This window comes from Chiloscyllium punctatum, chromosome 31 (genome assembly GCF_047496795.1).
Source record: "Chiloscyllium punctatum isolate Juve2018m chromosome 31, sChiPun1.3, whole genome shotgun sequence".
Taxonomy (NCBI): domain Eukaryota; kingdom Metazoa; phylum Chordata; class Chondrichthyes; order Orectolobiformes; family Hemiscylliidae; genus Chiloscyllium; species Chiloscyllium punctatum.
This window is the reverse complement of record NC_092769.1, coordinates 43,198,470-43,213,575: the sequence shown is the minus strand read 5'-3', so window position 1 is coordinate 43,213,575 and position 15,106 is coordinate 43,198,470. Positions and strand designations below refer to the sequence as shown.

The 15,106-nt window shown below is 44.9% G+C and overlaps 1 long non-coding RNA gene across 6 annotated transcripts in view; it reads right to left on the bottom strand.

Moving 5' to 3' along the window:
- Positions 1–2,183: 2,183 nt before the first annotated feature.
- The window catches only part of LOC140456945 (uncharacterized), a 32,396-nt gene continuing 19,473 nt past the window's right edge, over positions 2,184–15,106 (bottom strand). For 5 of the 6 annotated variants that reach the window (XR_011953255.1, XR_011953258.1, XR_011953257.1 and 2 more), the window contains 2 exons: positions 6,932–7,049; positions 2,184–2,955 (listed from right to left, as the gene is read on the bottom strand). This is a non-coding gene — a long non-coding RNA (uncharacterized lncRNA). The remainder of the gene's footprint in view (positions 2,956–6,931; positions 7,050–15,106) is intronic. The other variant, XR_011953259.1, reaches the window with a different exon arrangement.

Here is a 15,106-nt window from a genome sequence, read left to right as displayed (position 1 = left end):
AATAAAAGGTGATTGTGGATCCTAGGGGATACAGACTCCAGGATTAGTCTTTGTGGGCATTCCTGCAGTAATACACGACAGTATTCCATGATGAGAGTTAAACCCGGGTGGCAGGAGAGGGAGCCACTGAACATTAGTAAGTTTATTTCAAACACAGGAGGTTTGTTCAGTCAGTAACAATGTGTTCGATATGGAGGTGAATTGAGCAGTGACGGGAAATGTTACCACAAGCTGACAATGGAAAACTTTCGTTGGAACAGGAGGAGGCCATTCAGCCCCTCGACTTTGCTCTGCCATTCATGATGATCATAGCTGATGTGTGACATAACGTACAATTTTCAAAACCCTCTAATTTCATCAATAAACTCCTCTGCAACAGACAAGATGAGAATTGGAAAACTAAACATCTGCACATGCTGGGAAAAACTGAAAAAAATAAAAGAAATTGCTGGAAAAATTCAGCAGATCTGGCAGCATTTGTGGAGAGTGAACCTTTCAGGACCAGTGACAAGTCAGGTGACCAGCCGCAGCTGACCATTCTGCCTGTTCTGGAACACTCTCTGGAACAAGTTCTGGTGTGAGATTGTCAATGATAATTGAGAGAAATAGGAGGACGGGCTCAATCAGAATAAGGAATTCACTTCACCCGAACAGTGGGACACTCACCGACACAGTCACACTGCAGAGAGGCATTTCACCTGCCCCACGTATGAGAAGGGATTTACTCGACCTCACAATCTACTGAGGCAGATCTCATTCAGATGCTCAGTGAAGAGAAGGGATTCAGTTATTCATCCCACCCCCTGAGACTCCAGCGTGTTCACACTGGGTAGGAGCTGTTCACCCCTCTGTGTGAGAAGAGAATTGCTGCGTCTTCAACACGATTGAGAGCCCAGTGAGTGCTCACAGGGAAGTGGTCATCCCCCTGCTCCATGTGGACTGCAGGACTCTGATTCTGATGTTACTGTCCATCAGAGTCAGGAGTGGACCTTGTACATGATGACACTGTTGGAGTATTGATGTTGTTGTTAACCACATTAACTGGGCTGGAGGTGACTGAACTTACATTGCCACTTTCTGAACCTCAGGATGTCTCTCTGGGCAGTAAGTCCCCACAAACAGCAATGTGACAATGAGCAGGGATCATCTGTTTTGATTTAAATTGTGATTGTAGCACAGCTGCTTCACAGCATCAGGTACAAAGTTGGAGTCCAGCCTTGTCCAACGGCCTGTGTGGAGTTCCCACATTCTCTCCATGATAGTGTGGGTCCCCTCCAGGTGTTCTGGTTTCCTCCCACAGTCCAAAGATGTGCAGGTTAGGTGGATCAGTCGTGCTAAATTGTCCACAGGATCCAGAATTGTACAGACTAGGTGGATCAGCCATGGGAAATGCAGTGTTACAGTGATGGAGTGCTCTGGGCGTGATGTTCTTCGGATGGTCGGTGGGGTTTGATGGGCCAATGCTCTCCTCCCACACTGTAGGGATTCTATTCTATGATTGAGGATAAATGCTACACAGAAGGGTGTCCTTGGAAAAGGAGCATGTGGTGTGCATCAATGCTCTCGATGCCTTTAGATAGAAGTGGGCACCGCAGGGGATATAGTGCTTTATCTCCATCACTGCCCCCTCCCCACAACTCTACTTTGATTTAGTCCCTTCTCATTCTGACACTTGTAATGGTTTGCTTGGCCCGAAATGGGCTTTGTTTGGAAATATTCAATTGGTTACACAAATGGTTGACTGCTGGTGATTATATGTCTAGATTAGAGTGGTGTTGGAAAAGCACAGCAGGTCAGGCAGGATCTGAGGAGCCGGAAAATCAACATTTCAGCAAAAGGCCTTTTCCAGCATCCCTCTAATCTAGGCTCTTGTTTCCAGCATCTGCAGTCCTCACATTTGCACTGCTGGTGATTATATGTTAACCAAAAGCAAAATGGCGTACTGATGATTTTGATGGTGGGTAGATTGCTGTGCTCACATTTCTGGGTCGGAGAAATGGGGAAAAAGAATGCTTCACAGCTAACAGAACGAGAACTGAAAAGCAGTTAAATCAAACCAAAGGTTCAGATAGGGAGGGAATATTTCCCTGGAGTTTGAGTAGCTGGAAAGTGATTGTGTCCAGGAATAGACAGGATTTTGTTTTACAAGGGTTGAAAGTTTTAAAACTGTTATATTCAGACAGTTTACGTTATTTTCTTTAATTTTATTTGCTGTGCAAAATAACTTTTACAACATTTTAAAACCAAAATTTACAAACCTTTTGTTAAAGATAAATGTTAAATAAAATCCATCAAACCATCCCTCACTGAAAACTGTTGTGGAAGTGCAATCTCCTGGAGAATCCCTGCGAACTCCTTCCTGCCCAGGCTCCATAACTATATACAGACCTGGGGGATAGCAGCAGGAGGAGACCATTCAGCCTTTCAATCCTGCTCCACCATTCAATGGGAAACAGCTGACCATCCAGCTCAGTCTCCTGCTGTGTTCCAATCCCTTTTCATGACTTTACCTTGAAGAACTATATATAAGTCCTCCTTTGGCTTCACTGCCTTTTGTTCCAGTGATGTTGCTGTGTTACTGTGTGGGTGTAGGCAGGGGTAATGTGATGGTGCTACCTCCTGGAGGATGCACTCAGCGTCCCTCATCATCCTGCAGGAACATCAACTGGGGTTCAGCAACTAGAGATAGAAACCATTTCCAGGATATGGGCATCACGGTCTCAGCCAGCATTTATTCCCCATCTCTAGTTACCCTTGAGAAGATGGTAGGGAGCTGCTGTCTTGTACAATTCACAGTCCATTTGGTGCAGAGAGATCGAAAATGCTGCGATGAGAGTGTTGCAGGATTTTGGCTGAGTGATTCTCTGTCTTTGCTTCTTCAAATGCTGGTTAACTTAATCATGATCTGCACATGACTTTGAGATTTCAGTCTGCAAATCTTCACCATCTAGCACCCTGTATAAAGGAATATGTACATGTTAGAAATTCAGAGCAGACAATTCTACTTACTCTTTTTCCCTTTCTTCCCTCAAAGCTGTAACCCTCCAGCCCACTTACTCTCTCCCACCATTCTGACTCTGCTACCCCCTAATGTACACCCTCCCCATTCCCATGGTGTTACTGATAAACAGATCCATGCCACCACTTCCCGTCCCTGGTTAGACTCTGCACCCTTTCTGAGTTCACTTCCTTTCCCTTCAGTTGCTGCAAGTGAATAATGTAACAGCAGAATGAAACAAAAGGAAAGAAAGGGAGGTGGCAGATCCTGGACAGAAGAGGAACCTTCAATCTGGGAGAATGGATCAGATCCTTCTTCGTTCCCCATTAGTTGATTCCGACCATTACAATGAATTGGGGATGGAGAGTGGTCCTACATGGATGTAGTGATACTTTGACCCCCTCCCCCAACAGATCAATACTATGAATAAATACGTTCCTCCTCCAGCCAATCACAGAGTGAAAAACTTTCCGCAAAGCATATTTACCCAAAGCACATGCTCCAAAACCCGCACACATTTTGTACATGTACAGTGCCGTGTTTCCCCACACACGTGTGGTCCCTGCCTCAGGGATTGTGGGAGTTGTAGTCCCCATGACGCCATTGGAGCCCTGTCTCTGGAAAGTCAACGAAAAGTGTAGACTGGAGGGTGTTGTGTATCTGATCCCCATTCAGACACACATAACATTTGGATTGTCACTGGGTTTTATTGAAACATCTGCTTCCACAACCTGATTTTCTGATGTAAGGAATATAGATTCAGCCAACTGGGGTGTGGCGAGAATAATAGGAGCAGGAGATTTTAAGCAGAGGTGACTCAATGGTTAGCATTGCTGACTCACAGCGTCAGAGACCTGGATTTGGTTACAGCCTTAGGCAACTGTGTGGAGTTTACACGTGCTCCCTGCGTCACTGCGGGTTTCCTCTGGGTGCTCGAGTTTCATCCCACAGTCCAAAGATGTGCAGGTAAAGTGGATTGGCTATGCGAAATTCCCAGTGCCCATACCTGTGCAGGTTAAGCCATTAACCATGGGAAATACAGGGAATGGGTGAGTGTGAATGGGATGCTCATGATAGGGTTGGTGTGGACTCCATGGACGATTACCCTATTTCTGCACGGTAGGGCTCCTATTCCATTCTCATATAGAAGAATGTACCTATCTCAATGTGCTGTGTATCTGTGGAATTCCCTATTCAAAATGCGGTAGATGCTAGGACAATGAGCAAATTTACTGAAGAAATACAGATGTTGAATTTGCAATGAATTGAAGGGTAAGAGAGAGCAGGCAGGAAAATCCAGCTGAGACCGAGGTGAGCTCAATCAGCATGGTATTAAATGGTGGAGCTGCATTGCCTCTCCTGTGCCCAGTGCTTATCTTCTTGCGGTAATAACGGAAAAACTGAATCCAAAACTCACCACCTTCACCAAAGGAGATTTTTGGAAAAAGCAGGATAGTCAGGTGGATTAGCGTTTCAAACTTCGAAAGTAAGGAAGCATGTGGGAGAAAATGATTTTTCAATTTTAAACTGAGGTGAGTTAGACCGGTTATAGTCCAACTTATTTAATTGGATCATGAAGAAGGAGCAACGCTCCGAAATCCAGTGTGCTTCCAATTAAACCTGAGGGACTATAACCTGGTGTTGTGAGATTTTTAACTTTGTACACCCCAGTCCAACACCGGCATCTCCAGATCATGTAAACTGAGGGGAGACAGTGATTTATGGTTTTAGACTGTTCAGTACATTCACACCGTCCAGAATACTCTGTTTTGAACATCTATCCTGTACTTTATTACAAAGCCAAGGTCTCTGACAATGAAAACCAAAACATCCAGGTAACATGGCCTCACCTCGTAATCTGATAAAAGACTTGTGATAAATCTGGTTGAATTTAGAATACAGTTGGAAAGCGGGAAGATTAAATCCAATCCCAAGATCCTGTGTTTAAACAAAGGAGACTACAATAGGATGAGGCAGGAGTTGGCTAATGTAGACTGGAAGCAAAGACTTTAGGGTGGGACAGTTGACAGACAGTGGAGGAATATCAAATAATCTTTCAAACTGCTCAGCAAAATTATATATCAGTGAAAAGGGAGGACTGTAGGAAATGGAATAATCTGCCGTGGGTGGATAAGGAAATAAGGGAGTCTATCAAACTGAAATAGAAAGCATTCAAATTGGCAAAGACCAAGAAGAAACTAGGAGATTAGAAAAACTTTAAAGATCAACAGAAAGCTGGATGGGATTGGGGGAGAAAAGTGATGAGTAGCTATCCCCAGGGCTGGAATAGCAGTTTACACTGCTAGAGGGGAACCTATTATTTGGGGAACATATGGCCTCTGTAATTGTTGAAGCACTTAACTGTTACCATAGAGATAATCCTGATCAAGTGCAAAATCTCAGCACACTCCAAAAGCTTGTACTTCCAAATAAACCTGTTGGACTATAACTTGGTGATGTGTGGCTTTTAACTTTGCCCACCCCACTCCAACACCAGTTCTTCCACATCAGAATCCTGATAGACAGCCCCACGGAAACTGAAGTGCCTGTCAGATACCTGACTGAGCCACAGGGCCGTGAGGGAGGGGTATGTGGTTTAACCACAAAGTGCTGAGCTGAACTCGACTTTTTTAACTGCCATTGCCATGGAGATAATATTGAGAGACAGCGTCCATTCAAAACACAAACCACAAAGGTATAAGAATGGGAGCGGCACATCGGACAGGCGGGGAGTTACCTGATGCTGCCTGGAGGTGTTCTGCATGTACACTATCCAGGTAACTGCCATGTCTCATCAATAAAGACTCAAAGAAGACCTCTCAGAGTTCTGTGCTCAGTTATTCCTATCCAGCAGGGTTCAGGAATATGAGTACACAGCAGTCAGTCTTCACAGTGGAGGATACGAAGAACATGCCAGTAATTGATAAGGAGACTGAGGAAGGTGAAGACCAAGGAACAACCATTATCACGAAAGTGTTAGAGCTGGGCAAGCTAATGGAGCTAAAGGTAGACATGTCTCTTTGCCAGGATGGAATACATCCCAGGGTACTACCAGAGGTGGCGGGAGAAATAGAAAATATATTTGGAGTCAGAGTCCTACTGCAGAGTCAGGCCCTTTGGCCCAATCTGGCCCATGCCGGCCAATATGTCCATCCACGCGAACCCATTTCCCTGCACTTGGCCCATCTGCATCTGACCCTTTGCTATCCATGTATTTGTCCAAATGTCTTTTACATGTTGTTAATGTACCCACCTCAACCACTTCCACTGGCAGCTCAGTCCATATACATACCACCTTCTATGTAAAACAGTTGCCCCTCAGGTTCCCTTTCATAATTTCTCCTCTCACCTTAAACTGATGCCCTCTACTCCTTGATTTCCTGGGAAAAAGACTGAGTGCATTCACCTTACCCAAGCCTGTCACAATATTATACACTGCCAGAAATAGATCTCCCCTCTGTTTCCTCTGCTCTAAACAAAAAAGAATCCTCGCTTGTCCAACCTCTCCCTCTAACTCAGACCCCTGAGCCCATTTCTTCTGCACCTTATCCAGTTGAATAACCGAAATCTTCACTGCATTCATCACATTTCCAGTGTCTCCCCACGGCGCTGGAACAGACGTGACATCGCCAACGGATTACAAGCCATGATCGAAAATTAACCCCATTACAACAATCCCGTTTTCATTGTATTTTCCATGGTGCAGGTATCCTTCTGTCTTTCTGGTTGCATGGTTAATTAAAAACTTGTCCTCATACAAAACAAATCTGTAACTTCATTATTCCTGGGAAATGTGACATGTATTTTCAGACTTTTAAAAACAAATGAAAGATCTCTCCACATTCACCACGCTGACATGGACTTGGCTGTGTCTCAGTAATTTTTCCAGTCACATTGACACTTGAAATATTCGCCCACGGACAGAATACACACCTTTCTTTCCACATGAAAAGGCCAATGATATTCAGATCGGCACGGATTAAGTAACTGTCAAAACTGAACATGAAGTTCAATCTGAATTTCTCATTCACAAATCTGCCCTTTCAGTACCCTACAACAGAGAAAACAAGTCACCACCATTAACACAGGATGGAAATTCATAAGACAATTATAGTATTAAATTGTAGTTTCTTTGTTCCCCCAAAGCTTTAATTCTCAGTCTCACAATTTCTCCCTTCTGTGAACTGAAATCCAAACCAATCTCCTCACCCCTTTCCTCCACACCCAGTTCTAATGCTCTCTCCTCTCGTTGAATTCAGCTTCTTAGCTCCTGCCTGCAGACTAAGGACCAAAACAAAGGTGTGGCACGATGGCACTGCTGCCTCACAGCGTCCGTGTGGAATTTGCATGTTCTCTCCGTGTCTGCGTGGGTTTTCTCCGGGTGCGCCGGTTTTCTCCCACAATCCAAAGATGCATTGGTCAGGTGAATCGGCTAGGCTAAATTGCCCATAGTGTTATGTGCATTAGTCAGAGGGAAATGGGTCTGGGTGGGCTACACTTCCGAGGGTCGGTGTGGACTGGCTGGGCCGAAGGGCATGTTTCCACACTGCAGGAAGTCTAATCTAATCAAATCAATGAATCTGACTCGGAGTCTCCTGGGTGTTGGTGAATCCTCCCCCCACCTCCCAAGGTTTCCTAGTCAGACCAACATTGATTTTTTTTTTCCAATCTGGAACCTCTTATTTATTTCCTCCACACCAACCATTTGATAAGAACCATCCTGCACACACTGGACAAATCACATCTGGTTGAACTAAAATGAACCAAATTAGAACTTTAATTGCAGGCCTACATTTGTTCCTTTCCATAACATTCCTGAATCTTCACCTGAGTTCTGATAACTTTCTGCAAAATGCTCCCCCCACCGATACGCCGACCACTTGTCACGATACCAGGGCAGGGACCAGTCCCCTGGGTCCTGTTCTCAGAGGGAGGAAGGGAGGGAGCAGCCAATGACAGATTAATCCCACACATCCAAAGCCTCCCTCGCTGGCACTGACCCATACTGCACATACGCCAACAATTGGCCAGCACTGCGCCCGTGCACAGGTCTCCCCTCCTACAGAGCATGCTCCAGATCACACAGGTGCCTGGGTGATTGACAGCAGCTGTGCCCAATAGAGTGGTCGGAGCGGGGCTGGAGGACTGGAACAATGGGATTGTAAACAACGAATGAATGTGGAGGACACTTGGGGATGGACAGGTCAGTGAGGGACAGGAGCAGTGCAGCAGCAGGAGGGAATACTGGACAAACTGAGCAATGGGAGAGTCTGACAGGAGAGAAACGACAGGATGGTTCTGTTTGGAGACTCAGGCAGGGACAGCTGGGAGACAGTATGGCCTGGTGGCTTGGGCATGATTTCCAATCAGCCTCTTCAAAGCCGCTGTTACCAAACTCTGAACCCGATTCTCTTGGTCCAGAGGTAAGGACACTACCGCCATTTCTTGGTGGGCTAGTGGAAAGAAGGGAAGATTTTCTCAATCTCACTCACATGGAAACTCCATGAGCTCCTCCCACTTACTGTCTACGGTGGGAATGGAGGAGACAGAGCAACTGGAAGGGGGTTAGGGATATAGGGACTGCCTTTCAAAAGGAACTCATCTGTGTTGGTGTTATTAACAAGACTCAGTACACAGTCACCAACACAAAGCTGGTGTATGTGAAATTTATCCAGAATATTAACACCCATAACTGGGTGACGCAGACCCCAATGTACAGAGTTAAGTCCGGGATATTAATAACGGCTTTGTGTGTGAGAAATCACGTCTCATGAACTTGATTCAATTTTTTTGAAGTAACAACAAAGAGGATTGATGACGGCAAAGCGGTAGAAATAATCTACATGGACTTCAGTAAGGCATTCAACAAGGTTCCCCATGGGAGACTGGTTAGCAAGGTTAGATCTCATGGAATACAGAGACAACTAGCCATTTGGATACAAAACTTGTTCAAAGGGAGAAGACAGAGGGTGGTGGTGGAAGGTTGCTTTTCAGATTGGAGACCTGTGACCAGTGGGATGTCACAATGTATCGGTGCTGGATCCTGAAATGTTCATAATTTATATAAATGATTTGGATGTGAATATAGGAAGTAATGTTCGTAAGATGACCCCAAAATTGGAGGTGTAGTGGACAGTGAACAGGATTACCTCAGATTATAATGGGATCTTGATCAGATGGTTGAATGTGCTAAGGACTGGCAGATGGAGTTTAATTTAGATAAATGTGAGGTGCTGCATTTTGGAAAAGCAAATATTAGCAGGGTGAATACACTTAATGATAAGGTCCTCGGGATTGCTGCTGAGAAAGAGACTTTGGAGTACAGGTTCATAGCTCCTTGAAATGCAGAATCACAGGTAGATAGGATAGTTAAGAAGGTGTTTAGTATATTTTCCTTTATTGGTCAGAGCACTGAGTATAGGAGGTGGGAAGTCATATTGCGGCTGTACAGGGCCTTGGTTAGGTCATGCTTGGAATATTGCATGCAATTCTGATCTCTTTCCTATCAAAACAATATTGTGAAACTTGAAAGGGGTCAGCAAAGTATTACAAGCATGTTGCTAGGGTTGGAGGATTTGAACCAAAGGGAGCGGATGAATACACTGTTTTCCCTGGAGCGTCAGATGCTGATGGGTGACCTTATAGAGGTTTATCAAATCAGTAGGGGCATGGATAGGGAAAATACACAAGGTCTTTTCCCTGCGGTGGGGAGGAGGCATGATGGGGGATGGGAGACAGAGGGGAGACACCGAGAGGGGGAGGGTGACCGTTATTTTGTAGATTACAACACAACCCTGTTCCTGTTCTCTCCCTATCCCCTTCAATCCCTCTGAAGGGCTCAGAACAAGTGTACAGTCCCTGGAAAGTAGAGCTTCAGGGTGATCAAGTGCTGAAGGTCAGCTACCTGACCTGCTGTGCTTTTCCAGCGCCACACTTTAACACAAGCTGGAAGAACAACACCTCATTTTCTACTTGGACATCCTGAACACCTCTATCAAATTCAATAATTTTAGGCCCTGAACTCTCCAATGTCCTAGCGCCCTAGCCTCTTAACCCACACACCAGTCCTTGTTATCATAGAGCATGCCATTACACACTACCTATGGTTCGCCACTAACAGTCCTCATAAACAGCTATTTACCCTCCCCCAGCCAGTTCGTTATCCACTCCGTTGTCCAACTGCTCCCATCTCTTTCTTTGGACTCTATCCCCACCTATCATGTACTCCTTAACCCCTACCTTCTGCATAAAAAGCGACATTTCTTTTCAGTCACATCGGCTCTGAGGAAGGCTCAGCGAATCCAAAATGTTAATTCTGATTTCTCTTCTCAGATGCTGCCAGACCTGCTGAGCTTTTCCAGTACCTTTTGGTTATTGTGAGATTTACAGCATCCGCAGCTCTTTTGGTTCTAATTTACCAGGAATTTCTAATTCAGGTCTAGCCACCTAAAACCGTGTGTTTATCAACATTCCCAGTCCATACAAACTCAATTTCTCTCCCAATCTCTGCTGTCTCTCTCATTCCCTTCACACTCACGGAGTACACCCGCACCATAGTGACAGTGCACCTGCACAGTTTATGGTCACATGTTGGCCCACTGGACCCACCCCTCATTCACTCCCATTGTCTGGAGGATCACATCAACTCTCCTATTGGTCTGAAGCTGCCATCAATCTCACCGGCCCCATTGTGACACGAGTTGTGCGCTCCTCCCAGGAGTATTGGAGGCTGAAGGGTGACCTTATAGAGGTTTATCAAATCATGAGGGGCATGGATAGGATAAATAGACAAGGTCCTTGCCCTGGGGTGGGGGTGTCCAGAACTAGCGGGCATAGGTTCAATGTGCGAGGGGAAATATATAAAAGGGATCAGAGGGTCAACTTTTTTCACAGCAGGTGGTGTGTGTATGGAATCTTCTGTCAGGGGAAGTGGTGGAAGTTGGTAAAACTAGACCATTTGGCATCTGGATGGGTGTATGTATTGGAAGGGTGTAGTGGGATGTGTGCCAAGTGTTGGCAAATGGGACGAGATTAAGTTCGGATATCTGGTCAGCATGGACTAGTTTGACCAAAAGGGCTGTTTTCATGCTGTATATCTCTATGGCTCTGCACTGGCATGAGCTTCAACATTCAGTGAAAGGGGGCAGTATCACAGAGTAGAGGGACTGGGGGCTATTCAGCCCATTGGGGCTGTACTCTCTCTCTCTGGAGATGGTGCCAGTCTGTCCCAACTCACCTCCCATTTGCCTGTAAGAAATCTGCTCCTAGTTGAAATCACTGCTTAACTTTCTGAGTTCCAAGGAGAATTATCCGACCTTCTGCTAACTCTCCACATAGAGAAACGTATCTTATTTTAATGTTTCAGTGTTATCGAGATGTACAGCACAGAAACCAACCGTTTGGTCCAACTTGTCCATGCCGATCAGATATTCTAAATTAATCTCGTCCCATTTGACAACACTTGGCCCATAACCTTCTAAACCTTTCCTAATCACTTACCCAATCTTTTAAATGTTGCCTTTTAAATGTTGCAATTGTTCCAGCCACCACACTTTCTCTGGCAGCTCATTCCATACACATAGCACGTTCAGCTTGAAAACAATGCCCCTCAGATCCCTTATAAATTGTTTTCCTCACTCCTTAAGCCTGTGCCCCATAGATTTGGACACACCTAACCTGTGAATAAGATCCTGGTTGATCACCCTATCCATGTCCCTCACAATTGTATCAACCACTGAGGTCATCTGTCAGCATCCGATGCTCCAGGGCAAACAGCCCCAGCCTATTCAGCCCATCCCTATATAGCTGAAACCCTCAACCCTAGTAACATCTTTGCACATCTTTTCTGAACCCTCTCAAGTTTCACAATATCATTCCGATAGCGGGGAAACCAGGACTGAAAGCAAAATTTCAGAAGTGGCTGAATCAATGTGCTGAACAGCCACAAAATGCCGTCACAACTCGTGTACTCAATCCACTAACCAGTAAAGGCAAGGATACTAAACGCCTTCTTCACTACCCTGCCTATCTATGACTCCACTTTCAGGAACTATGAACCTGCACTCCAAGATCTTTGTTCAGCAACGCTCCTCAGGACCTTTCCATTAAGTGTATTAGTCCTGCCCTGATTTGATTTTCCAAAATGGAGCACCTCACATTTTTCTGAATTAAACTCCATCTGCCACTCCTTAGCCCATTTGTTTGAAGTCCCATTGTAATCTGAGGTAACCTTCTTCCCTGTCCACTGCACCTCCAATTTTGGTATCTATGTAAAGTCACTGACCATGCCTCCTATATTCACATAGAAAACATTTACATAAATGAAGAAAAGCAGTGGACCCAGAAACGATCCTTACAGCATATTGCTCATAGAACATAGAACATTAAAACACAGTACAGGCTCTTCGGCCCTCAATGTCGCGCCGACCTGTCATACCAATCTGAAGCCCATTTAACCAACACTATTCCATGTACGTCCATTTGCTTGTCCAATAACGACTTAAATGTACTTAAAGTTGGTGAATCTACTACCGTTGCAGGCAAAGCATTCCATACACGGACTACTCTCTGAGTAAAGAAATTACCTCTGACATCTGTCCTATATCTATCACCCCTCAATTTAAAGCTATATCTCCTCGTGCTCGCCGTCACCATTCTTGGAAAAAGGCTCTCCCTGTCCACCCTATCTAACCATCTGATTATCTTGTATGTCTCTATTAAGTAACGTATCAACCTTCTTCTCTAACGAAAACAGCCTCAAGTCCCTCAGCCTTTCCTTGTAAGACCTTCCCACCATACCAGGCAACATCCTAGTAAATCTCCTCTGCACCCTTTCAAAGCTTCCACATCCTCCTTATAATGTGGGGAACAGAACTGTACACAATACTCTAAGTGCAGCCTCACTAGAGTTTTGTACAGCTGTAGCATAACATCATGGTTCCGGATTTCGATCCCCCTGTTAATAAAAGCTAAAACCCTGTATGCCTTCTAAACAACCCCGTCAACCTGGTGGCAACTTTCAAGGAAATGTGTACCTGGACACTGAGATCTCTCTGCTCATCTACACTACCAAGAATCATACCATTAGCCCAGTACTTTGCATTCCAGTTACTCTGACCAAAGTGAATCACCTCACACTTGTCCGCATTAAACTCCATTTGCCACCTCTCAGCCCAGTTCTGCAGCTTATCTAAGTCTCTCTGTAACGTACAACATCCTTCGTCACTATCCACAACTCCACCAACCTTCGTGTTGTCTGCAAATTTACTAATCCATCCTTCTACGCCCTCATCCAGGTAGTTTATGAAAATGACGAACAACAGTGGAGCCAACGCCGACCCTTGCGGTACACTACTGGCAACTGGACTCCAGGATGAACGTTTCCCATCAATCACCACTGTCTGCTTTCAGCGAGCCAATTACTGATCCAAACTGCTTTATCTCCCACAATCCCATCCTTCCGCATTTTGTACAATAGTCTACTGTGGGGAACCTTATCGAACGCGTTGCTGAAATCCATATACACCACATCAACCGGTTTACTCTCACCTATCTGTTTGGTCACCTTCTCAAAGAACTCAATAAGGTTTGTGAGGCACGACCTACCCTTCACAAAACCGTGCTGACTATCCCTAATCAAATTATTCTTTTCTGGATCATATCTCTTATAACCTTTTCCAACACTTTACCAACAACTGATGTAAGGCTCACTAGTCTATAATTACCAGGGTTGTCTCTACTCCCCTTCTTGAACAGGGGAACCACATGTGCTATCCTCCAGTCTTCTGGCACTATTCCTGTAGACAATGATGATTTAAAGATCAATGCCAAGGCTCGGCAATCTCTACCTTGGCTTCCCAGAGGATCCTTGGATAAGTTCACTGGGCCAAATGGGTTTTATCTATTTTCACACTCTGCAAGATTTCTAATACCTCTTCCTCATGAGCCTTAATCCCACCTAGTCTAGTAGCCTGTACCTCAGTAATCTCAACAACATTGTCATTTTCTAAAGGGAATACTGTTGAAAAATATTCATTTAGTGCTTCCCCTATCTCCTCTGACTCTACACACAACTCCCCACTACTATCCTTGATTGGCCCTAATCTTATTCGTCATTCTTTAAATACCTATAGAAAGCCTTAGGGTTTACCCTGTTTCTATCCGCCAACAATTTCTCATGTGTCCTCCTGGCACTTCTGAGCTCTTTCTTTAGGACTTTGCTGGCTATTTTGTAACCCTCAAGCGCCCTAACAGACGCTTCACATCTCATCCTAACATAAGCCGCCTTCTTCCTTTTGAAGAGAGATTCCATTTCCTTTGTAAACCACAGCTCCTGCACTCTACAGCTTCCGCCCTGCCTGACAGGTATATACTTATCTCGGACAAATAGGACCTTTTTCTTGATCTTTGAGGGTCCCTATTCTCTGCCTGCTTACTCGTTTATCCTTAGTGTATTTCTGGAATCTCTGGATTCTCTGGGAACCTATTTCCCAAAGCTCTCTCATGTCCCGTTTTTGCTCTCTTGGTTTCCCTCGAGGAGACTCCGACTGCCCCTATACTCCTCCAGGAATTTACACAAACCCAGCTGTCTGCACCTGCCGTATCGCTCCTTCATTTTCTTGACGAGACTCTCAATTTCTCTCGACAGGCAGCATTCCCTACACTACCTATTAAGGCCTTAACAGGAACATACTGTCTGTGTACTCTCGTTGTTGCAGGCCTATGGACGCAATGGCAGATGAGGACAAAGAAGCAATCATTCTCAGTAAAGAGGTGGTGTTGGGAAAGATAACAGCCGAAAGGTAGATGGGTCTCCTGGCCGTGATGGAGTGCATCCCAGGGGACGTTAACAGATGGCAGTGGGTAAATAGCAAATGCACTCGTGATAATTCACTAAAATTTGCTGGACTCTGGGACAGCTCTGACAGATTGGCAAGCTACAAATGTGATGCGAATATTTTAAAATGGACCTGTTAGCATAACTTCTTTGGTGGGGAAAATGCCCGATCTCTTAAGGAAGAAATAGTGAGCTATGTGGATAGAAATTATCTCATTGAGCAGACACAGCATCGATTCATGAAAGGTAGACTTCACTAAGATGAGTGGTAG